This window comes from Sphaeramia orbicularis, chromosome 11, assembly GCF_902148855.1.
Source record: "Sphaeramia orbicularis chromosome 11, fSphaOr1.1, whole genome shotgun sequence".
Lineage (NCBI taxonomy): Eukaryota > Metazoa > Chordata > Actinopteri > Kurtiformes > Apogonidae > Sphaeramia > Sphaeramia orbicularis.
The window spans coordinates 481,312-506,741 of NC_043967.1; the positions used below are offsets into that span (position 1 = coordinate 481,312).

General features: G+C 39.3%; 1 pseudogene; it reads left to right on the forward strand.

The window, feature by feature from the left end:
- Nucleotides 1-2,865: 2,865 nt before the first annotated feature.
- LOC115428244 (stathmin-2-like) lies at nucleotides 2,866-16,011 on the forward strand (annotated as a pseudogene).
- The last annotated feature ends 9,419 nt before the right edge of the window (nucleotides 16,012-25,430 follow it).

Here is a 25,430-nt window from a genome sequence, read left to right on the forward strand (position 1 = left end):
GATGATCCTGGAAAAACCTGTGATGATCCAGGGAAAACCTATGATGATTCTGGGAAAACCTGTGAGGCGATAAGCACCAAGACTCCAGGGAAGAAGGAGGCTCAGTCACATGTATTCACTGGGGCATAACAGAAGACAAAATTAGGAGAGAAAAGGTCAGATAAGTGAGTGATGACGATGAAGGCCACATGAGGTGTATAGTGTGCATTTTATGCTCACCTGGATACCAGAAGGTTGAGTTGATCACTGAAATTACTGAAAATTTAGGGACAAAATGGTTGAACAAACCACAGATTTGAACCCTTTCATGCATGAATTATGAAAACGTTAGTCAAGATTTTTTTCCTGAGTGTTGTCATTCACCTGTAGACATGAAAAAAACAATGACATTGAAATTTTGGAGGAACCTATTTCTCATGGAGTTATGAAAATGTCCACTCGGCTGGACACCACGCGTTTAATTTTTGAAGCAAAGAAACATGCATTTAAAACCCGTCATCAGAAAGTGATATACTGCGTGAAAACTATGAAATAAAAACATTTTTAATGCAGTTAATCTGATGTTGTCTCACATTCTAGCATACTTTAGCAGTAGTTAATACTCACTTCATGAAGATAATAACCCAAAACATTGTGTTTAAAAAAACTGTTAATTACAGTCTAATAACATTTAGCAACTGATTTACACTACACTGTAAAAAAAATTTTTTTTTTTAAAAATCAGTAAAAAAACAGTATTTTTCTGGCAGCAGGGGTGCCGAAAAATACTGTTAAATAACGGAAAATAACCATCTCATAAAAATACAGTAATTTTCCATAATTAAAATACACTTTTTGGCCTTACTTTACATGAGATTTTGCATATATTTATTTATTTATTTTTACTTTTTAATGTTTAATAAAGAATATTTACATGTATTAAAACAATCAAATTACATATATGTGTGTGTGTGTGTGTGTGTGTGTAAATATATATATATGTATATATATATATATATATATATATATATATATATATATATATATATATATATATATATATACATATATATATGTAATTTTCAATGAGATTCAGTTGTCCAATCCACTGATAAAAAAAACTGTATTTGAACAGTTTATCAGTGCTTATACATGTTATACATTCACAAAAATACATTTATTCAACATTTTTGTTGTGAAACCTCCTGTAATTACACAAGATATTTGTCAATTAACAAACAAGTCTGGTTAAACTTACAAAACAAATACTTCTTTTACAGTTAATTGTCAGTAATTTTATCTTATTTTATTAATTTTTTTACAGTATCAAACTTTAAATTAATAGTTTAATCTCACAAATAGACAAGAAATATTTGTGAAATTACAATACATTTGCAAATGGATTTTAATTGTATTTTTCTGTGAAAAAAGAACAAAATTTCTTTTAAAAAATTTTAATTTTCTGTTTTTTCACAGTTACAGTTTCTTCATGTTATTTTACATTTGACATGTAAAATCACAGTCTGTTTTTGTCATTTCATTGACATTTTCCTGTATCTTAAAAATCGGAAAAATCTGTAAAATAAACAGTGAAAATTCTGTTAAATTACAGATTTTTTTTCACAGTGAAAAAGAAGTTACTGCGGATCAAGTTTATCAAGAACAGCAAAGTTACAGAAATTGTATGAATTGCAGTGTAAGGGATGATGCATAAGTGTTTACTGTGTTGGCTGATATGGAACTAAAACAACAAAACCTATGAATATGCAAGAGGACAGCTGGAGAATAGCTGTCCACTGGAGTGACCACTATGGATGAAAGGGTTAAGGCAGGGGTGTCAAACATGCGGCCCGGGGGCCAAAACTGGCCCACCAAAGGGTCCAATCCGGCCCCTGGGATGAATTAGTGAAATACAAAAATTACACCGAAGACATTAACGATCAAGGATGTTAAAATAAAGGTCAGTTCGATCTGAAGTGGGTCAGAGCAGTAAAATACTATCATAATAAACTATACATAATGAAAACCACAAATTTGTCTTTGTTTTTGTGTAGAAAAATGTAAAATCTCACAAAAATGTTTACATTTACAGACTAGTCTTACAAAAAATGTGGATAACCTGAACCAATATGAACAACCTGAAATGTCTTAAGAGAATTCAGTGTAATTGTTCTAATATTCTGCCTGTTATTAAATGTTTTGTGTATTTGTGGATCCACTGTGATCTGTAATGAACATATGAAAATGAGAAGCTGAGGCCAAATACTGGCATAAATTGTTAAAATTGCACTTTTTAAAAAACATTTATTTCATTTTGTTCATGGTTGTTCATGTTTTTAATCTTTTTTAAGATTACAGATCTTTTTATTGTCATTTGACAGCACAGTGTACATACAGCACAGAGTACATCTAACGAGATTTCCGTCGATGATTGGGGACATCAGGCTGCTGCAGCTGGCGCGCCTTCATGGGCTGGTGCGCCACCATAGTTTGAAAGCTTAGTTTGTAAATGTAAACATTTTGATTATATAATTTCACTCTAAAACACAGAAGTCAGACATACGAATTTTGGAACTGATATCATTTCTATGTTATTCTGTTATTATTTGAATCATCCGGCCCACTTCAGCTCATATGTGGCCCCTGGACTAACATGAGTTTGACAGCCCTGGGTTAAAGGTTTGTTATTGCTTTCTTTCTTTTTTTCTTTTTTTTTTTAAATAGGGAAATATGGTTGGCACCGAATTTTCCCTCGTAGCCGCCCAAACCGGATGTAAACCGGTGTTTTAATGTGAAGGAGTGCCGCCCTCTTCCTGTCTTCCTCCTGTCACCCTCCCTGTAGCAGCCCCATCAGGCGCACCGGCAGCCCCAGCCCCAGTCCCAGTCCCAGCTCCAGCTCCAGCTCCAGCTCCAGCTCCAGCCCAGTGTGTGCTGACTCAGTGCCTTAGCAGCAGTCAGTGCTTCAGAGCCACACCGCAGCTCCACACTCCTCTGCTCACAACAGCCAACACCACAGACAACATGGACAAGACCGCAGTCGGTGAGTTTTGGCCTGGTTTCTCCTTTCCTTTTTAAAGATCATTCATTGGAAAAGCGGATAGATGTGGCTGGGCAGGTTTGGGGGCGCAGGGCGACACCCATGGCACAAAAGGATGCTGAGGGTGGAGGAGAGGGAGCGGCCACACAAGTGCTGAGGGAGTCTGAGCAGACAGACATGTGCCTGTAGACTCATATGGACGGAAAACCAGCAGGGATCAGCTGCTTCTGTTTGCCTTTTAATCATCAGCACGGGTGAGGTTTTCATCCATTTTTGTCGCGTGATTCTGGATCAGTGACGCATATTTTCAGCCGGTTTTTAAAGAAGACAAAATAATAATGCCGCTCCAGCTGATGGGAGTGAGTCCGAGGCATTTTCAGAGTCAGCCTGTTCTGTTCGGTCCTGCCTCTGCCGCACCTGCCCCTCTGCCTGACTCAGCCGTGCGGCATTAATGCAGCGCAAGGCGACCCCACCCAACCAAGCATCCATCCATCCATCCATCCACCCATCCACTCTGGTCCCCTCTGCACAGACACACACCCTGCCATCTCACCGGGGTGCCGAATATTTCACCGTGACAAATATCCTTGCGAAAACTAGGTCATTCTATGCAGTTGTGGAGTAAAAAGTCTGCTGAACCAATTTGTGGGTGACCGCTGAAGGCATGAATGAGGGAGGGAGGGAGGGAGGGAGGGAGGATGCTTTGCAGTCGAGGGAAGAATTTACGATGGGCGACAAAAATGAGAATGTTGTCTTAGAAACGTCCGCCTTCAGTCCTATTAGAGAGCTTATTATGTTCAGGGGATGCATTATTATTATAAGCAATGCGTCAGTACTGAGAGAAAAGATGGATAAATAGGATTAAATTGCTTGTTGTGGAAGGTGGTAGGCCTTGTATTTATGTCAGCCTGTCAAGTCTCATCCAAAGGTTTTGTATTTGATTTGACTGGATCTGATCAAATCACAGGTTTGATATGAGCTGGAGGCTTGGAAAAAGAAGGGAAGGTTTGGGTTTTCAGGCACAAAAAAGAAAGAGTGTGGAGCGTTCAGCCAGGTCTGGGAGATAGAGTCTGTTTTCTGGTTGAGCAGACACTGGATGGATGGATGGATGGATGGATGGATGGATGGATGGATGGATGGATGGATGGATGGTGATAGCAGTAAGGGTTCCTCCATCACCAGCAACTAAAATGTAGCAAACACTACACACTTAGTCTCTTCTTCTTCTTCTTCTTCTTCTTCTCCCTCTTCTTCTTCTTCTTCTCCCTCTTCTTCTTCTCCCTCTTCTTCTTCTTCTTCTCCCTTCTTCTTCTTCTTCTTCTCTTCTTCTTCTCCCTCTTCTTCTTCTCTCTTCTTCTTCTTCCTCTTCTCTCTTCTTCTTCTTCTCCCTCTTCTTCTTCTTCTTCTTCTTCTTCTCCCTCTTCTTCTTCTCCCTCTTCTTCTCTTCCCCTCTTTTTCTCTCCTCTCTCTTTCCTCCTCCGTTGTGGACAGGCAGAAGGGATGGCAGGAGCAGACAGTAGCAGAGCCGCAGCCACTCCTTTGGGGAGTGCCATTCAGCACTCATCAGGTCATCCAGGTCATTTAGACTCTGTTTAGTTACAGACACCCACAACATCTTTTACCACTTCTGAATCACTCTTGGATATTAAGTTTGATTGAACATTTGTTTTCACTTGATACTTAAGCCAGTGGTTCCAACCTTTTTTAACTCCTGACTCCATTTTTAACATCACCAAATTTCTGGCGACCCCAGACATTCAAAACTGAGACATTTATTTTGCTAAAATTAATTTGTTTTTTGATCATGTAATAGTTTTCTATACTATGTGCAAATAAATGTTAATTCAGATGGCATTTAGTCTGTATAGGTCTATTATTGTGGACATTTAGTCTGTTAAGTCTATTATTGTGGACATTTAGTCTGTATAATGTCTATTATTGTGGACAGAGGCAGTAAATCCAGGTGTAGATTACTGCACAAAGGCTCAGGATCTGTCCAGTCAGTCCAGCTGGGATTTACAAGGAGGACAATAATACTGAACAAACAAGAACTGAAACTATGAATTACTGAAAGAGCTGCAGCATCTGAAACTGACCACAGTGACATTTGTCAGATAAAACAGAACCACAGTGCTGCAGTTTCACAGGTTGTCATGTCTGTTATGGACTGGATTGTCCTCTCTCAACTCACCATAGATTTTTTTATTAGTAAGTTTTAGGTTTTTTTTTTTTTTTTTTGGGGGGGGGGGTTTGTTTTTGGTTTTTTTTTTTTTTTTCCAATTACTAGAAATTTCAGAAACCCCATTTGAACTCCAGGTGACCAACGTGGGGTCCGGACCCCAAGGTTGAAAAACACTACCTTAAGCTGTTGAGAGTTTGACTCATGTTACACAGATTCTTACCTCCACCAAGGAGGTTCTGTTTTTGTCAGCGTTGGTTTGTCTGTTTGTCTGTCTGTCCATGTGCAAGATAACTCAAAAAGTTATGGATGGTTTGGATGAAAATTCAGGAAATGTTGATACTGGCACAAGGAACAAATGATTAAATTTAGTTGTGATGGGGGGGGGGGGGGGGCTGATCTGCCTTGGCGGAGGGTCTGCACTCTCAGTAGGGCTGCACGATTAATCGATTTTAAATCGAAATCGGATTTTTTAATTAGGACAATTTTAAAAAAGGGAAATCGTAAAAATCGATTCATCTCTCTCGTGCCTCCGGGCCCGCGCGCTTCCGCGTGCCCGCGGGCTCCCGTAGGCTCTTCCTGTGACAGCGGTCTGTCACAGAAGTCTGTGTATGACCGGACGTTAATCTGTTCATGAACCGCGCAGTACTTATACCAATATAAGCCGTGGATTCACGCACGGATCCCGCAACTGAAATAGAACTGCTGCGGATCACTCATCTTCCGTTGTCCCGGATCCGTACCGTACTGTCTTCTTCCGAACAGGGTCCGGGTCTCGGGGTCCTCAGCCTCAGCAGAGGAGCCCACACAAGCCCCCTGCCCACACACATCCACCAGCTCCACACATAGAATCCCTCCAGTGTGTCCTGGGTCGGTCTGTTCCACACGCAGATCCTCCAGTTAAATAGACCACATGGGATCACTCATATTAACCTGGTCCACGCACACACACACGACTGATGCCTGTCACTGACTGACACTGGGATCACTGCTGTGGACCAGATACCCAGAAAAGAAAGAAAAAATAAACTTTTTTTTTTTAAATAATTAATTTAGTCCTCTTACTTGCTAAATTTTCATTCACAAATGTAAGTTCTGTAACACAAAACCAAATATTATTTATGTTTTTGTAAGATGTTGAAATTTATTTAAAGCTGTTCGATAAATGTGGAAACAAAAGGTTGTAACAACTATCAGTATTTGCTCTGATTGGACATTTTCCTTGTAGTGTATTCCCCCTGACAAACTTATGTTATTTCTTGTTGTATACATTGTTTGTGTACTCTACTTCATTTCAAAGATTTAATGAAGAGAAAAAACAAACACAAACTGTAGGTTCATCACGTGATCCCATCACAGCTTTGAGGTCGGAGGCAGTGCCTTGCATTGTGGGCTGCTCACAAAACGACATGCTGACTGCTGTTGCCTTTTGTAGTTATACCCAAAATCGAAATCGAAATCGGTTTTAGAGGAAAAAATCGGGATTTTTTTTTTTGCCAAAATCGTGCAGCCCTAACTCTCAGAGTGCTTTTCTAGTTTTTGTAATTATCTATCAGTTATTTACATATTCACTTCAAATAGCCACTAAACTGTTTTCTAAGTGGTGATCAAGGTCAAGGTAAACTTTATTATTCCTGAGGGGCAATTTATTCTACAGCCAGCAGTATCACACAGACAAACAAACCAGCAATAAATCCAATAAATAATCCATTAAAAGACAATAGCGAACCAGGGATGGGGGTGGGGTGGGGCGGGGTGGGGTGGGGTGGGGGGGCCACTGGTCTGCCTTGGCGGAGGTCTGCGCTCTCTGAGTGCTTTTCTAGTTTGATATGTAACTCAGCTTTGGAAGAGCTGCCAGTAGAAACACACTAAAAAATCTGTATTATCAAATAGAAATAGATGGATTAATCACTTTGGATGTTTCACAGACTGTCAGTATTGTGAGAATTCGGCCTAATAGCGGTGAATGTGTCATATTACCCCCCCCCCCCCCCTCAACTGTAGTTACTAAGTTTTAGGGAAAATAACAGCTCTGAGCGCTTATTCCTGATCTTATGTGCACACCTGTCATATCCAGTTAGGTTTGGCTGTTCAGCTGGTGCCTACATTCAGTTTCTTTGTGTGTGAGAAAGAGAAGATATGGGACAATAACACCATGCAGTTAAAGTGACTATAGCCACATAGAGATTCAGATGTATTTGTCATCTTCTCATCACCTCTACTACTGTTCATATAGCGGAGGCTGTAGCTGGGAAGTCTAATAACTCATCCAGATTTATCAGCCAGTCCCATTGATCAATGCAGCACACTCCCCATTACTGCTTCAGGCCCACTGCTGCTCTGTAGGAGGCAGAGGTGACATCAGTCCTGGAGGCCATATGCTCATGATCTGTCCATCGCTCGTGGGTAAGATGGAAATGAACAAAAATCATTATAGCACTTTGCTCTGGTAAATTTGGTGTAATCTCCAGATTAGACTCAAACATTCAAAATAATTACCTCTTTTTCTCTTTGATATTGGGCAAATCTATTGCATTTGCTCTTAAATGTTTGATCATCCACTCTTTTCATGGAATCCTAACCATAAGAGAAAGGTTAGAGTTGTAACATTATGTATAAGACTTAATTTGAAGGAGAACCCCTTCTAATTTCTGTTTGTAACATGTGGCTGAAACACAACCTAAACTGCATCAGTTGCAGCATGGTTAAAATTCAACCTCTAACTCTAGAACGGGTGGATGTTAACAGGTTAAATAGTTGTCATTTGAGTCCGTTCTTATCTGCCACGGCCACTTTGCATTTATCACTCCCAGTTCAGAGCTGAACAAGTGGATCTGCACTTGATTATGTCTCATGTTTCCTACACTGTAAAAAAAAATCTGTAATTTAACAGAATTTTCAGTATTTTACAGATTTTACCTGTATTTTTAAGATACAGGAAAAAGGTGAAATTACAAAAAACAGACTGTGATTTTACATGTCAAATGTAAAATAACATGAAAAAAATGTAACTGAATTACCATAAAATTTCCAGTTTTTTAAAAGATTTTTTTTCACAGAAAAATACAGTTAAAATACATTTGCAAATGTATCGTAATTTCACTAATATTTCTTTTCTATTTATGAGATTAAACTGTTAATGTAAAGTAAAAAAAAAAAATAAATAATAAAAAAAAAATAATAATAATAATAAAATGAGATAAAATTACTGACAATCAACCGTAAAAGAAGTATTTGTTCTGTCAGTTGAAACCAGACTTGTTTGTTAATTGACAAATATCCTGTGTAATTACAGGAAGTTTCACAACAAAAATGTTGAATAAATGTATTTTTGTGAATGTATAACATGTATAAGCACCGATTGTACAACTGAGTGTCATTGAAAATTATATATATATATATATATATATATATATATATATATACATGTATATATATATATATATATATATATATATATATATATATATATATATATATATATATATATGTATGTATGTGTGTGTGTGTATATATATGTGTGTGTGTGTATATATGTGTGTGGGTGTGTGTGTGTGTGTGTGTGTATTTATTTATTTATTTATATATAGGTAATTTGATTAATACATGTAAATATTCTTTATTAAGCATTAAAAAGTTAAAAAAAAAAAAAAAAAAAAAGCAAATATCATGTAAGTTAGGGCAAAAAAACTGTATTTTAATTATGGAAATTACCATATTTTTATGAGATGGTTATTTTCTGTTATTTAACGGTATTTTTTTGGCGCCCCAGCTGCCAGAATAGTGCCTTTTTTTTTCTTTTTTTTTTTTTTACAGTGTATGCTTCCGTTAACAGCCATTCATGCTCTGGTAATACCTTAATAATTTTTGGATTCTATTGCTGTCAGGTGGCCTCGCTGTAAAAGAGGGCCTCATACAGACACAAAGTGTTACAGGACTCCACAGGGCAGTAAACACTGTGACATACAGGGTCACATTTGAGGGAAATGATGGAAGAGTGGTGTCAGTTGAAGCTGTGGTGGTTTGTGACTGCAGAACTGAAGTTTCCAGGCAGAAACATTGAGACTGTGAAAAGAGAATAGGACTGAGACTTCTATATAAGCAACAGATGAAACGGAGGCTTGGGGATGCAGCCGCTTCTGAAGAAGAGAAATGGAATGGTTGCGGGGGAGGAGGAGGTACTGCTGATACTGATGATCTGTGCTTTTTGGCTGATGGGTGGAAGGCGGCAGTGCTGGCACAGTGTGTGTAGTGGAGACGAGACACCCAGCGAGGGTGAAAGAGTTAAACAATAAAACACCCTGCTGCCTGTGCACTATGAGACTATGAGGATGGTGTCATCTCTGGCACCTCATATTGTCATACCTGACTCTGGGCAACATTTTTGAACACATGCTGAACGTTTGGACACTTCTTGCTGTGGATTGGCAGAGGATGTTAGTCTGGATCATTTGTCATGTTTGTGTGATTTATCCACGAGGAGTAAAGTCATTACAATGGGTGCTGGAGGGGGGTTTTTCTCAAGAGAAATATGGAGATAACGTAATATTTTTGCACAGTAGAGGATCTCATACAGTTTGATTAGGGATAGAGAAGATAAAAGACTACTGAAAAAGCTGTTTTATTGCCTTGGCACGTCCTTTTCAATTTGCAGCATTTTCCATGGTAGCATAATCTTTTCTGATACTCTGATTGTAAAAATAGTGATCTAAACGGTGAAAACATTAGTGTGCATGCAGACCTGCACACCTCACCACGAACCACCACCCTTAGCTCTAAGCTGAGCTCTGAACCTGTGTCACAGGTGTCAAACATGTGGTCCAGGGGCCAAAACCGGCCCACCGAAGGTTCCATTCTGGCCGCAAAATGAATTTACCATGTGCAAAATGCAAAAATTACCCTGAAGATATTAACAGTCAAGGGCATCAAACTCAAAAATAACAGCATAACCTAGAAATAATGACTCCAAATTTTCTTCTTGGTTTAATGTGAGAAAAATAATATGACATTATGCCTCTAAATAATGGCAACACCAATTTTTTCTCTTTGATTTATTGCAAAGAACATTAAATTCTGATATCCTTTAACAATAAAATGCCAATAACCTGAACAAATATGAACAACCTGGAATGTCTAAAGAAAAATAAGTGTAATTTTAACAATATTCTGCCTGTTTTGTGCCTTGGTAGAGCTGATCTGTAATGCACATGTAGAAATCAGAAGTTGGGGCATAATATTGATAATATTGTACTTGTTTTTCTTCAGAAATTTCAGTTTTTTCCAGTTATTCACATCTTTTTTGTTTTGGATGGAAATAGTTTCATCATCTAATGTTATTTTTTTTGCACTAAAAAATTTGGAGTTGTCATTATTCATAGGTTATCATGCTATTATTTTACTGGTCCAGCTCGCTGGAGATCAAATTGGGCTGAATATGGCCCCTGAAAGAAATGAGTTTGAGAGCCCTGGCCTATGTTATCTGCTCCACTGAATGGTAACCAGTGGCTCCTTCAACTGTCACTTAGGGCTTTGTGTAGGTGAAATGGTGGTAGGGGTCTTGACATGCGCTGCACTTTAATGAGCCATAGACCACCCTCCAAACCATCCTGCTCTTGCAACACCCCCCCATGTCAGAGGGAATAGTGTGGTGGTCTAATTACAAAATAAGCACTATGCACCTGAGGTAGTCCCTCCATTAGGCTTCTTCTGGGGGCAGTTGATGGCGGCTTGGTTTTTAATCCTACTCTCTGTATCAGAGAACTGTCATCTTCCACCATACCTCTTTTACCTCATTTAACTCTGTAAAGGTAATTTTTTGGTATATCATTCTTTTGTGTTTCTGCCCATTTTTGCTTTTATCTCTAATTCTTACTCAACTTTCCCATTCCTTTTATTCAGAAAGATTAAGCTTTTCACCCTCTAGAACTGGGGAAAATGACAGAAAGATTATGTTCCCATCAGTAGATATCGAAAATTATCACAGAAACATTAAAATCATTCTTTGTTAAATACACTAACCCTGAGCAACATTAAGAGGCATGATGAAGTAATTTAAAGAAAGTTACAAGAGGAAAATGACAACATGACAACATTGTTTTTATGAAACATAAGGGTAAAACCATGTGAAAGAACAAGATGAAAATGACTTAAAGGATGAAAATATTGTCCAACACTCCTGTTGTCTCTGATTTTGTAATTTGGTTGTTTTTTTCTCCGCATTTTATAGATAGATTTAATATCAAAATAAATGCAATAAATTCATGTTATGTACACATTTAGACAAATATGGTCATTGTTTCATGTCCCCCGCCCTCCTCCAGCCTCCATCCCTCCTCCTTGGGGAAGGGGCTTAATAAGGCCATTAGAGAGTAGTGGAGCCCCATCTGAGAGCTGATCGTATTAGCCTGGCGTCTGCTGGTCTGCAGGGTGGAGTGTGAGACACAGAGCAAAAATGAAGCCATGGTGAGGTGAGACCGACAGTAGGCAAGAGAAGGTTGAATCACACAATACTGTCCCATCTCCAGCACAGAGAAGCTCCTTTCTGGATTTGTCACTGTAGCCGACTGCAGATGATCATCTCTTTGGCACACTTCAGCCTGCAGGACTTGTGTTCTGGGTGATGAACTGTTCTATACTATGACATCCAGCATGCAGATCTCCACCATAAAACTGGATACCTGGCTTGACTGATTGCAGCAGCCAAATACAAAAGCAGAACATTTTCCAGCTATAACATTGCAGTATAGCTATTGCGATATTTTTGCCGTCCTCCCAGCAGGGACTGCTGCTGAACCCTGGTACATATTACAAAAGAGCAGGTGCCAAAAACACAGGCAATGGAAAAAATCAAGGTTAGACAAGGTTGGTTGTTCTTGTCTTTTCTGTTTCTTGTTTTTCCCCTCTCTTTGCCCTTGGAGCTCTTTGCTCCTCCCTATTGAACACAGTGTAGGTTGCCAAATACGACTTTTGCCAGCTTCACTTCACATTATTCACATAAAAGGACCAGTAGATGGACAATCATTTTGCTGTGTTATAGTGATAAGCTCCTAGCCATATGCAACAGCTGAGGCTACAGGAAGATTAGAAGCCCAAAGAGGACCTCAAGATCTAACTAAATCTGAAAATATTCTAACCGTACCACTGACATATACTACAGAATGGGAAAGAGGTAAAGGGCGTCGTCTGAACTACGTTAATAAATAATAGAATGAAATTAAATGCATACCTAATGATGTGTGGAGAATCCTGTGGGGATGGCAGCATCTTTGCTGTAGGGAGAAATTAGGACACATGCAGCCTGCTTTCTTCACTGATTGGTAAAGACAAAAGGACACTGAAATGCCTGCAAAACCCAAGACGTTTGAGCCCCACCAGACACCCTTTGATGAGCTTTTGTTTGTGAAGAAGATGATGAATATTATTTCCCTAAACTTCTTGATTTTAGGCTCCTGTGGAGCAAAAAAAAGTGGGTTAGTGGTGGTGTGTGTGTGTGTGGTGTGGGTGTGTGTGTGTAGTGTGTGTATGTGTGTGCCAGTGGGTTAATGGGTATTTCATCTTTGTGTATGTGTGTCAGTAGTGTGCTCAGCTGGACATATGTATGATTCTAGATGAACACACACCCATGTTTCCTCCTCCACAGCCTACAAAGAGAAGATGAAGGAGATCTCAGTTTCTGTCACTCAGTCTGCTCCTGCCTGTACCCTGAAACCCGTAAAAATGCCATGGGAGACTTTGAAGGTAACGTGGTTATCACTTTAAAGATTTCTTTCTTTTTTCCATGCTCGAACAAATGTAGCAGACTTTTGTTTTTGCCTTGTTGCCTTGGTCATCAGACATGGACATCAAGCCCATAAACAAGCGAGCCTCAGGCCAGGCCTTGGAGGTCATCCTGAAGGCTTCATCTCCTGTGTCTGAGACTGGTCACTGCATCACCAGTCCCCCAAAGAGGGGACATTTCCCTGGAAGACATCAGAAGAAACTGGAAGCAGCTGAAGATAGACGGAAAGTAAGGACTGCCCTCTCTCATTTCCTTTAAACTCATTTCCTTCTCTACACTACTACCACTTGGATTCAGAAAAATGTTAGCGCTTACATCAGGATGCAGGATTGAGCTAAAACAGGATGTTTTTCCCTATTAATATCACAGCTTGGCCAAATAAAGTCGTAATCCCATATACTACTATTTTCTCACAAATTCATTGTGACATCATTTCGATTAACTTACCAATGTCACAACATAATGTTGCTGATGTGAAATCTGACCAACTGAAGATGGTTGAATCAACTGCTGAGCTGCACTGTGTTTCATACAAAACTAATCAGTAAATTCCTGCATCTCATTGATTCACACATCAATACAGTCAGTCAAACAGCTGACACATTGAGCAGAGTACCAACAAATCAATCCAGTCAGCTAAATCCTGAAGTTCGTTTTATAGGTTAATCATCTGCCAGAGGAAGTTGAGGAGGGGAAAATGGGAGAAATTCTTTATGTTCACCATGTGTTTGTGCCTCACTTTAATATATGCTCCTGATTAGGCTCGCTGTGACATATAAAGTGGAAAAGAAAAATCAGTAAATTGTCGTTAAACCAGTGCCTCACTATGGAATATTTTGCTCCCTGTTCTAACTCTTGTCTCTTGTTCGTCCAGTCCAGGAGGCTCAGGTGCTCCGTGCTCTGGCTGAAAAGAGGGAGCACGAGCGTGACGTTCTGCTCAAGGCCATGGAGGAGAACAGCACTTCAGCCGCATGGCCGAAGAGAAGCTGCAGCTAAAGATGGAGCAGATCGAGGAGAACCGCAGGCTTACCTGGCTGCCATCATGGAGCGTCTGCAGGAGAAGGTGAGGATGGAACTTCTGATGTTATTTTTAGCAGAAATGTGAAAAAATAGAAAGAACAATGTATGACAAAGAGTGATAAATGTAAAGATGTGGGCTGGAAAAGGATGTTAAGAATTGTAGGATGGATACAGAAAAAGAGAAAGTACACAGAGGTCTGTGGATGAGGCACGTTGTGAGTGCACAGGTAGTTCTATTTTTATTTTAAAAAATGGCTAGTTATTAGTTTTCATATAGTTTCAGTGTTAGGTATAGTTTTTCAGATCCTAGAAGTTAAGTCTTGATTTATAAATGGTGAAAGAAAGTTGTATGAAAGAATGACTTACATCTAAATATATAATATATACGTACGCAAAAAAAGGTTGGTAATTTGCAGTGGATTTACTGTGGACCTGTGGCAGTCTGTGATTGTTTCAGAGGTCGTTTGTGATCTTAATCCTGTGTGACTCTGTTAAAATCCATAATTTGTTCAGTAAAATTTCCACCACAAATGACCTAACCTACTTCAGAAAACACAGTTCCTGTGATGTTAGTTACATGGATATTAACATCTCTGTGATTTGGAGTCATTTGCAATGTTTATTGTTTGTCTATATTATTCAGCCTGTTTCCCAGATTGAGAATTAAGGAGACTGGCACTTATAAAATAAATTTTCAGTAGCATTTTGGGTGGAAATTTGGGAAGCTCACATGATGACACGCATGGTCCAGTTAAACAGGGCAGCAATCACACACATACACATAAGGAGTTCAGAACAGGGGAAGCACCACGGGTGTCCCATAGTTTAATGTCATCTCTATGGTGGATTGTACGATGATTGTATGATTTTTCTGTTTTCCAATCTAATTTGTATTTTTACTTTTTGACTGAGATAGGGCATTGATTTTTATTGTTTAATTTAGTATATAACCAAACTCCTAGATAGTTATATTGCTAAACTGTTCCTATTAAAGCACCATTTATGGTGCACATGGGGTTCTTGCTAGTGTGAAATATTTAGTCTCATTGGGTCTTTTTGGAATTTAGAAACTATGGCATACAGGATTGTGTCATCCGCATAAAAATATATTGAACAGTATAAAGTTGAAGAATGAATATGGTTGAAGCACAGAGTGAAAAGCAGTGGACCCAAGAAGGATCCTTGAGGTACTCCCTTGTTAATTGTTTAATGATACATTTTTGTTATTGTCAGCAATTATTTGAACTCTACTGGAAAGGTATGAGTTGTACCAGTTGTGTTACCAATATTAACCACCTCATTTAATGTGTCTTTTTCAGGAGAGGCATGCTCAGGAAGTGCGTAAGAACAAGGAGTTGAGAGAAGAGTTGACAGCATGAGAAAACCCCAACAGGTTCTACGTCCCACCTCCAACACCCTCTACACCCACCACCGCCAAATCCCACCACCACCTCTTTCCTTTACGCCCCCCCCCAAAATAATAATAATTTAAAAAAAAAACATCCTTCTCCCAATCCAACTATGACACACCACCCCAAGACAGTGGGAAGTTCAGATGGGGTTGGGGGTGAAAAGATGCAAAAATCATTTAAAGAAAAAAAGAGGAAAACGTAATGTCTCCCACCCACTCTTCCCAAAAAGAATGTTTTTGCTCTGTTTAAAAAAGAAAAAAAAAATGGAATTGACAAGTGACAGTGGGCATTGGTTTTTGTAAATACTTCTTTTTTGTATATACAGTACAATACAAGCAGCAGAAGTATTGATTGCAGTGTGCCATTTTTTTTATATAAGTTTCCTCTCCACACTTATATATGGATGTAATAATTTGTTCTTTTTCATGTTTTTTGTTCATTTGAACCTGAAAACCTTCCTTTGAAGTTTCTCTTGTGTGGTAACAGGCTTAGGTGTTTGTTGTGAGTTTGCCAGCTAGCTGATGTGTGCAGTGACGGGTTGCATCCTCACCAGTTTGCACCCTGGCTCTGGTCCTTCTCTCTGCAGATGCACATTTGACCTTACAGATCCAGAGACAAAAACTGGATCTGTGTCGGGGTGGAGTCATTTTCCATCCGGTTTGTGCCAATGTTCATAATTAGTAAAAGGGGGCATGTGCAGGAAATGTTGGCAGGGGTGATGGGGGGACGGGTCGTCTGCTGTCTGTGAGGACGTCCAAACCACTGCTGCACGTCCACTCCTGTGAGGTAGATGGTGACTGTACAGCAGGAGGAACACTATAGCATTTAATGAGCCTATCCTCTTTTCTCCATCTGCATTCTTCTTCATCTTTTCACATACATGTAAACTGTAGAAGCACTCACTCACTGGTGCTTCACGTGGGCAGGCGTTCAGCCAATCAGAGTGCAGAGCTCAAGAGGAGCTTGCAATTTTCTGTCTCATCTGGCACCGAAAAATTCATCCCTACTAATGGCAGAACTCTTCATTGTGTATTCCTAGAAACAAGCTTCCAGCCACATTTCATTACACATTACCGTAGTTGCACAACACAACTGTGGTTAAAAGTTGATCCAAACGAGGTTAGAGGTGTGGAGTGCAAGAACGACACTTGAGATCAGACTTGTTACTGTGAATTTCAACTGGGAGAAAACGCTAGATTTTTCTCATCTTTCTCCTTCATATATAGAGGCTAGAGTAGTGCTCAACATAATCAGCATCTTGTGCAGCATCCGCACCTACCGAATCATTGCACTTCTCCCCCTGACACTATCAGTGCCGCCGAAAGGTCGGCACAAGAAAGATATTTAAAGCCATAAAAGGTTATCCCCTTGCAGCAACAATTCATGAGCACAGTATTGCCATCTGTAAAGGTGTATATGACTGTAATAAAGTATGCCAGTAGTTTGTACCCAGGTGTGTTGAGGCCTGAGGTTGAACCCTTTCAGTCACACATGCAGCGTAGACCCCTAGTTATGTGAGTGTGTGTGTGTTTCAGAAAGGGCAGGTTTGTATGTTTGTGCCATGTAATAGTGTTCGACTCCAACATCGGCTCTAAATTGACATGATTGCAGTGTGTAACGATTGTCAGAGACACATCCCAGACAGTGACTTTCTACCTGCCTCTCTCTCTCTTTTTCTCTCTGTCCATTTGTGTGTTCCCTCTCTCTCTCTCTACATATATCTTTGTGAGCAAGCAGTGGTTAATAAAGATTTGGGGTTCAGTGAATGAAACTGCTCTTGCGGTCAATTATTTCACACATTACAATGGATCACATGTTCAGTCACTTATAAATGTCAGTCAGTTTACACTTCCCAGCCAAAAACAAAAAGTCTCTCCCTGGAATTTACCAACCGATTCTTTAATCTTGACTGATGCAGTGAGTATATATATATAGATATATTATATATATATATCTATAATATATATATATATATATATATATATATATATATATATATATATCCTTTATTTAAACAGTTGAATCTTCATTGAGATTAAAATCTCTTTTCCAAGACTGACCTGGAAGTAGTGGTTTCACATTTCTTCAACAACCATCAGGCTGATAGAGAGCATAAGACTGGACAGTGTTTTCAGTGGAAAAAGATTACCCTACCCCTACCCCTACCCATCATGCCTAGTTCCTACAGACAAGCTTGTGCCAGAGCAGTGTTATGACCAGGGGTGGCTTCAAGTTGATCAGATCTTGGTTCAGCAATGTTATGTGTCCAGAAAATAGCACAACATCCAGAATTAAAACTACATTTACAAAATCTGTCACTCTTCTTGCAAAAGCAAACAATTGCCTCAAAACTATTTTTACCTGCAGTCAAAAGCAAATACTGCTTTCAGATCACACACAGCCAGGCAACATGTAAGACTCTACAAAGCAGTCATTACACACTACACAGCAACATGGAAAACACTGCATCCAGCGCATGCAGAACAGAATGTTATACATATTGTACATTTAGCATTTCTTAGATAACAAAGAAAACTGTAAAAGAAAAGAACATTACTATAAAACACTCAAAATCGTGTACATCTTCAAATCAAATTGATGACAGATTGATGTCTTTGAGGACTTCATCCACATCACAGGTCTATTGTCCCTTTCCAGGCACTGGGGGAAACCCTCTGGTGTGTCAGACCCAGCCTTGACAACACTGCCACACTTATGTCACCACAGACCATCTCCACTGGTTCTAACAGATTTTCCAGGTATATGGGTTTGGGTCATAGACCTTCCACTGCCATGCACCAGAAAACATTCTCCTACTGGGTTCAGGACAGGGCTGTATGGTTGGGACGTAGGCTGGCTGTTTAGCGGCTGGAGATAGTGAAATGAGGAAGGAGCGGAGGTGGAGGCAGGAGATGGCGTGGTCCACCATTTTTAACATTTTCAATATTACCTATTTCCAGACAAAAGGGAGTGTGCTAAAAGTGAAAAGGCCAAAGAAGTGCAAGTGCAGCTGGAGGTTGGCACAGCAGTGCCTTCTCCAGCAGCAGAACTAGTGATGTGACGTTCACGAACAAATCAAATCTTTTGAACGGAACGATGGGAACCGAGTCTTTGTAAAGAGCCGTTCATTTTTTTTTTTTAAGGGAGGGAGTGTCTGATTGCCTGTCAATTTAGCGTTACTGGGCAGGCACTGGGCAGGAGGAGAATGTTTCCAGCAGAAAAAAGACTGCTTGCACACTCCACATGTCTCATGGCAAGAAGTTAGCAAAAAAAACAACAGTTTATAGCGTGAGGTGAGCATACTCGAGGAGGCGGAGCTGGAAGACTGGAGGAGGCGGAGCTGGAAGACTGAAGGAGGCGGAGCTGGAAGACTGGTCGAAACCGGAGAAAGTTTGAGAGTGAATGAGTGAGCACCTGTGAGTAATGAGCCAAAGAAAAATGTTATTTCATAAGAAAATGTTTTATTTTCTTCTTCATTTTTAGGCTACAGACTAGTCCACATAATGTACTGTGATGTTTTGGTCCAGTTCCAGCATTTGTCTAATGTCACCTCTCACGTCATATATTTATTCCACACATTTGAACTAACTATTCTTTTTTACGGTAAGATAATATTTACTGCCGCACCAATTAAACACCTTTAAAACGTAATAATCATGACATGTAGCCTATTTAGTCATTCAAACATTGGTGTTTCAAAAGAACGCAAAAAACATAAAAGAGCCAGTCTGTTGAACAGCTCCTGATTGAACGACCCCTTTCAAAGAGCCAACAGTCCCATCACTAAGCAGAACCAAAACTGATGGAAACTGGCTCCTTTTCTACTGTTCAGCCCACTGGATAAACCACTACAACTCAACAGGGGGATTTGCAAATCTACACAAATTGTTCAACTAATCTAAAACCTCCATAAATCAAAACCCACAACCATAACCTATATAAAATCCAATCTATATACCTAAAACTCTAAACCCAAACACCAAAGAAAAATACAAACCCATAAACCAGTCAATCCTCCTCCTGGCTCCCCTACACACGTCCCTGCCTTGGTCCAAGCCGGACCTTCTTAAAGGCTGTCGTTCCTGAGGGGACGGTTTCACTGATGGACTTGGGCACAAGGAGAGGGGAAGCACAAATACTAAACAGCATTCACTAAACACTGTAAAATCCACTAACACACAGACACTTAATGATGGAGAAACTGAAGCTCTCTGAACCAATCTGAAGCAATTGTGTTGAAATGGTTCAGTGTTTGGAAGCATTTGATACAATTAAATGTAGTGATATCTGCTGGAGAAAATTATACACTGCATTCACATTAAACAAAGGGCAAAGGGTCGTGAAACAGTGAGGCACTGTTGTGTTTGTTTAACAATAAAGGATCTACAGAATGTGCATCTGGAAATAAGTAATTTTTTTTCTTTTGTAGAAAATAATAATATACTTGTGTGATTGAGCCATCATATAATACTGTATGTTTTAGATCTATGTTTTTGAAAGAGTGATAGAAATACAGAAATATGTTTACAAAATAAAGAGTGAAATGCTTGTGCAAAAAGGGACTGTGATGGCAGTTGGATGAAATGCTTGTGACATTGGGAAAGGGAATTGGGTGTTTCAAAGGTTTTTATTTAAAAACAAAATCATTTCAGCTGTGTTTGGCTTCAGTCTGTTCCTCTTCTTTGAGATGACTTCTCCATCTTTGGAGAAGACCCTTTTGCAAACTAACTAACTAACTAACTAACTAACTAACTAACGTTTGTCTGTATGTGGGCTTAATATGTATAGGTGTGTGTGTGTGTGTGTGTGTTTGTGTGTGAGTGTATGTATGTATGAGTGTATATATGTGTATGTAGGTATATAAATCAATGTATAGTGTGAGTGTGTGTGTGTGTGTGTGTGTGTGTGAATAACTATGTGCCAGTGCAAGTTAATCTGATGTTCTGCTAATCTTACCTAAACCTCACCCTCCCTCGTTCTAAATCAGTGAAACTGTGTAACACAAGCAAAACTCCTCCTCTGAAAAACCACAACCTTCTGAGGAATTGTGCCGATTTATAAGCATTTGGAGTTTGACAACCCGCCCTTCATTCAAAACTGGAGTGACACATCGCCAATACACGTGTGACGTAATGAAGCGTCATTTGGGGAGTCACGTGATTTTCGCCTGGTGAAGTGAGGCTTCGAAACATCTTGTCGCGATACTTGTGCTGTGTGAAACCCCGACACGGAGCCGAGCGTCTGCTTCGAGCGTAACATCACTACAGACACTAAACACAGTTAAACTTAAAGGCTGCACATTTCTACTGCACCGCATCTGTTTGGATCTAATCTACGTCTCCCTTTTTTTCCAGGGCCAAGCAGTCATCACTTAAAATACTAGTGCCACCGGATGTAAAAACTGAAAAGGAAAGACTATAAAATCATTAATAAACTACTTTAAAACCAATCATGTGCAAATATGTTTGAAGTGCTGTGCCATCAAAAGCTACATGTGCAAGTGAAAGTGCTCCAGTGAAAAAGGAGTCTGTGGTTATACTGAACAGTAACAAACTGCTGTTTGGTACAGTGGTGGAAGGCATACATTTCTGAAACTGGCTGATACTGAACCACTCCTGCATCTGGACATTGACCCGAACCACAGCACAGACACAATCCTTTCCCTCTCAGGTTGTTTCCATCCGTTGTTGGTGTCCAGTGCACTCTGAACTGACTTACATCATGTGCAGTGGTTTGATCACATCATTTGAAAAGAGTGTGTTCAGTTTTGTGTGGCTGTGTCTACTTGCTGATAACTGCGCTGTATTTGTGTTGAACGTTTGCCCCCTGTGTTCACCATTTTGCAGCTCATGTGCATCACAGTGAGAAATGTGTTTTACAGTGAGAATGTGTATAGAGTTGTGCAAAAAGTGTGTTACAGGTGTGAAAATTGTGTCTAAGTATGAGAATCAGCTTAGGTTGTGCCAAATAGAGACTGATAAGTTAAATGAGTTTGTGTAGCTAAGGAGTTGATTCAGTGTGGCGGATCTGTGGCCACCACCATCTTGTTTTTAGTAGTTTTTGTTTTAGGAGTTTTTGTTCAGTTAGTTACATGGCACAGTTTAGTTTCAGTATTTTATTTAAACATTCTAATGTGGGTGCACACATATTAGTTCTGTTTGAATTATTTACTCGCATTGTTCTTCAGTTGCAGACAAAAGGCTAGAAAAAGGGGTGTTGTGGCTAGTATTTAAGATCGGGGAAGGAACTAATGTCACCAGACCGGGGGGGGGGGGGGGGGGGGAGCACTGTTTGTTTGTGTTAATTTAGTTGTTGAAACTCTTGGTTTAAATCACATTGGTTTCACACAGTTAGTATTTTGTGTCTAGCTATGATTATTTGTTTTCATAGTGTAATGCCCCCCCCCCACACACACACACACACATTGTAATATATATTTAAAAAAATCAACTGAATAAATAAAGCCCTGAATCATTTATTGCCATGATATTTATCCCGATATAGAATTATGTTGTAGTATTTACCATTATTGTTTTGTCGTCCAATATCCTGTGGCATGAAACACCTAAGTTTAATGTGTCTGTGTAGCAAGGTTATTATCGTTAACGAAAACTAACGAAATGACAAAAACTACAACTGTAAAAAACATTTTCATTAACTGAAATAAATAAAAACTAATTAAAAGAAAGAAACGATAACTAACTGAAACTGTATGGTGTGTTTACAAAACTAACTAAAACGGATAAAATTATGGGTAAATTCCCTTCGTTTTCTTCTTCGTCAGTGTCGGATGACATAAAATAGATTTATTTCCCTCAAGTAATTTTCTCTGCCGGCACCATATGCTATTTAAGGGTCTGTCACTTGTGTTCACTTGTGGTTTCCAGTCGTCTTCTGGTCCCCACTCTACCTGGAAACATGGAGACTAAAGCAGCAGAGTCCTGTCTGGGATTTATTTGAATACGACGACAAAGAAGAGAAAAGATATTAAAAAAAAAAAAAACTAAAACTAAGCATTTAGAAAATAACGAAAACTAAAAAACTGTCAAACCTGCTCTAAAAACTAATTAAAACTAACTGAATTAGAGAAAAAAAAGTCAAAACTAAATAAAACTAAACTACAATGAAAAATCCAAAACTATTAGAACCTTGCTGTGTAGAAGTATGTAGATTGATGACAATGAAAACAATAAAATGCATTCTTACAAAGTAAAGAAAATTCCCTCCAATCAACAATACATAACTGTAAAAAAAAAAAAAAAGATACCTACAAGTTTAAGCATTCATGATAATCAGAACACTATTCTAAAAAAACAAATCCTCATTGTAATTTGAGGTGTTCCTTCTGTGCTGTCAGCTGATGTAATATCATGTATGTCCACTGGAGGGTGACAACAGACAACTTGTTGCTCCCCAACTTGTTGCCCCAAAAATCTTGTTGACCCTGTGGTTTTTTGTTTCATTAAAGCCTCTTACGTCATTGCTGGCCCCGCATCATACTCATAAAGAAAAACAAATAAAATTAAGGAGAATGATGACAGATCACAGAACAGTCAGACTGTGTGGCACTGCTCACCACCTTCTCAACAGTTTGCTTTTTCTCATGTGATGTCTTCACTTTTTTGGGTTTCCCCTCTCCACCCCATCACCCACCCCGAGTGTTCCATCCCTCCTTGTTCCTTTCCTTCTCCATCCCCTTCCAACCTTCTCTCTCCTTCCCTCTCTCCTTTTTCCTCCTCCACTCGCTCCCACGCAGTGCATGGGTCCAGCCGGGCTCAGATTGTCCAGGATATCCCCTCCTTGTTAATGGTTTCCTGAGCACAAACAGAGGGAGGACGAGAGAGTCCAGCAGCAACTGCATCTGATACCAGCAAGGAGCTTCACCACCCACCGTCATCTATCTATCTATCGATCGATCGATCGAACTGAAGGCTTGTTACCTCCACCAGGAGGTATTGTGATCACTTTGCTTCATGTGTTTGTTTGTTTGTTTGTTTGTTAGCAACTTTAGTGTAAAACTCTTCCCCCCATCTTTCCCAAATCTTCCCCACAGATAGGCCTAGGCCCTGGGACCAACCCATTCCATTTTGGTCCCAGTAGGCCAAGGTTCAAGGTCACAGCAAGGTCACAACATCTACAGTTTTCCATCTGTCATCATTGAGACATTTTCCAAAATTCATAAAAAGTTCAAAATGACTCCGATTAGCCTCCAGTTGGATCCACCTGTAGGTTAGAACAGTCTCTTGTATCTGGAACTAAATTGTCCACATCCACTGTGGAATGTGGACTCTGTGGACATTTACATTGAACATTGAAAATCCCATTTACCACACATTTAAAATTAGAACTCAACAAATAAATAATTAAAAACAAACTACAGTTCCCCTGTGCTGAAGACCTATAGTTCAAATCTTTTAATTCAATCAACCTATAACTATAAAAATTTAAAACCTATAAAAATTTATTACCATGTTTGACCACAACTTTTTCTGCTGTATGGAACAACCTTAAAACTGTTTAATTTAAAAAGAAATAGTCGATCCACACATGCACACCGTTGAGGTGCTGGCGGAGGTTTGTGTTCTCTGAACACTTGTATTAATTTAGATTTATAATGTGTACACAGAAATTACAATATTTTTATTGTTCATTATATATCTGGCTGTATGTGTATTTACACCACAGTTTACTTTCCTTTTCATGTTGTGTCCTGTTTTTTTTCTTCTTCATTTGAGGACCACTTTCCTTATCCTCAATCATTTCTAAACAGAAATCCTGACTAATATTAACTTACCTGGACCATTAAAATGTGACAGACGCTGACTTCTTAACATTAAAACAACCCTCAGATTTAATATGCTATGTTATCTGTATGTGAATTGTGTCTCCATAATGAAGCAAACACCCTTTAAATGACAGAAAACAAACGCGCACACACACACACACACACACATACACACACAAGCTGACACACATACAAGCAAACATACATGCAGTAAATGCACATAGGCTATGCATGTACCCTTTTACATGTATGCACACCAAAGCACATAAGAATAACAAACACATAAAACACAATCATAAATCCATGTGTGATTTATCGTTACTCTTTTATTACATGAAAGTTGTCATTACCACCAGCAACAATTTTAGAAAACCTTAAAAATCTGAATTTTTAGTGCTTACTTGTGCTTTGTGCAACCATGAAATATACAAACTCAGTGTGAGGTTTTCCAGGAGACATAAATATCAGGTGAAAAGGAAGAGGGAACAGATCTAAATGTCTCTGCAGAGTTTTCTTTTTTTTTTCTTCCAAAAACTGTTGGTACCCACAGCTCCTCTACTGTTTGTCATTCCAGACTGAAAATGCTGTTGTTGAAAGAGTACAAGGAAATACATTAAACACGAGGTGATAGATGTTTCATCAGTTCACTGAAAAGGAAGAGTTAAACTGACGAAACATGGACAAACCCTGACTGTAAATGTCAAGAAGCAAATTTGCTGAAGAAACAAAGGTTAACTTAAAGGAAGGAAACATGAACAATGGAGGACCATATGAACATGGAAGGGGGCTGTGAGTAAATTATGGTTACGTTTGTTTCAACCAAGCTGGTATCTAACTTCTGTTTAGTCAAACAAACACCTGGTCTGGGTTATTCCAGCCCATAAACTGCTGTAAAAAGGGGGTCACTTCTGAACCACAGTCCCCTCCCTCTGTAAGCTGGGCATCAAAATGGGGTGTTTGAGTGGAAAGGGTGGGGTGGGGTGGAACAAAGGGGGCAGTTTCACCCAGGAACTTGACAGGCGACTGCTTGACCATCTGGAAAACTCATTCCTGATAGGCTGACACCAGCGGTTGGAACTTCTAAAGGGGTGGGCAGGAACAGAGATCAATCAGTACAATAAATCGCTCTGGTTGTTTTTAAGTCGTCGTGTCCCTCCTTACTGTTTTTTTCTTCTATACAAAACACAATACATTACCACAACAAAAAAATAAAAATACTATAGCTATAGGTGTATCCGCTC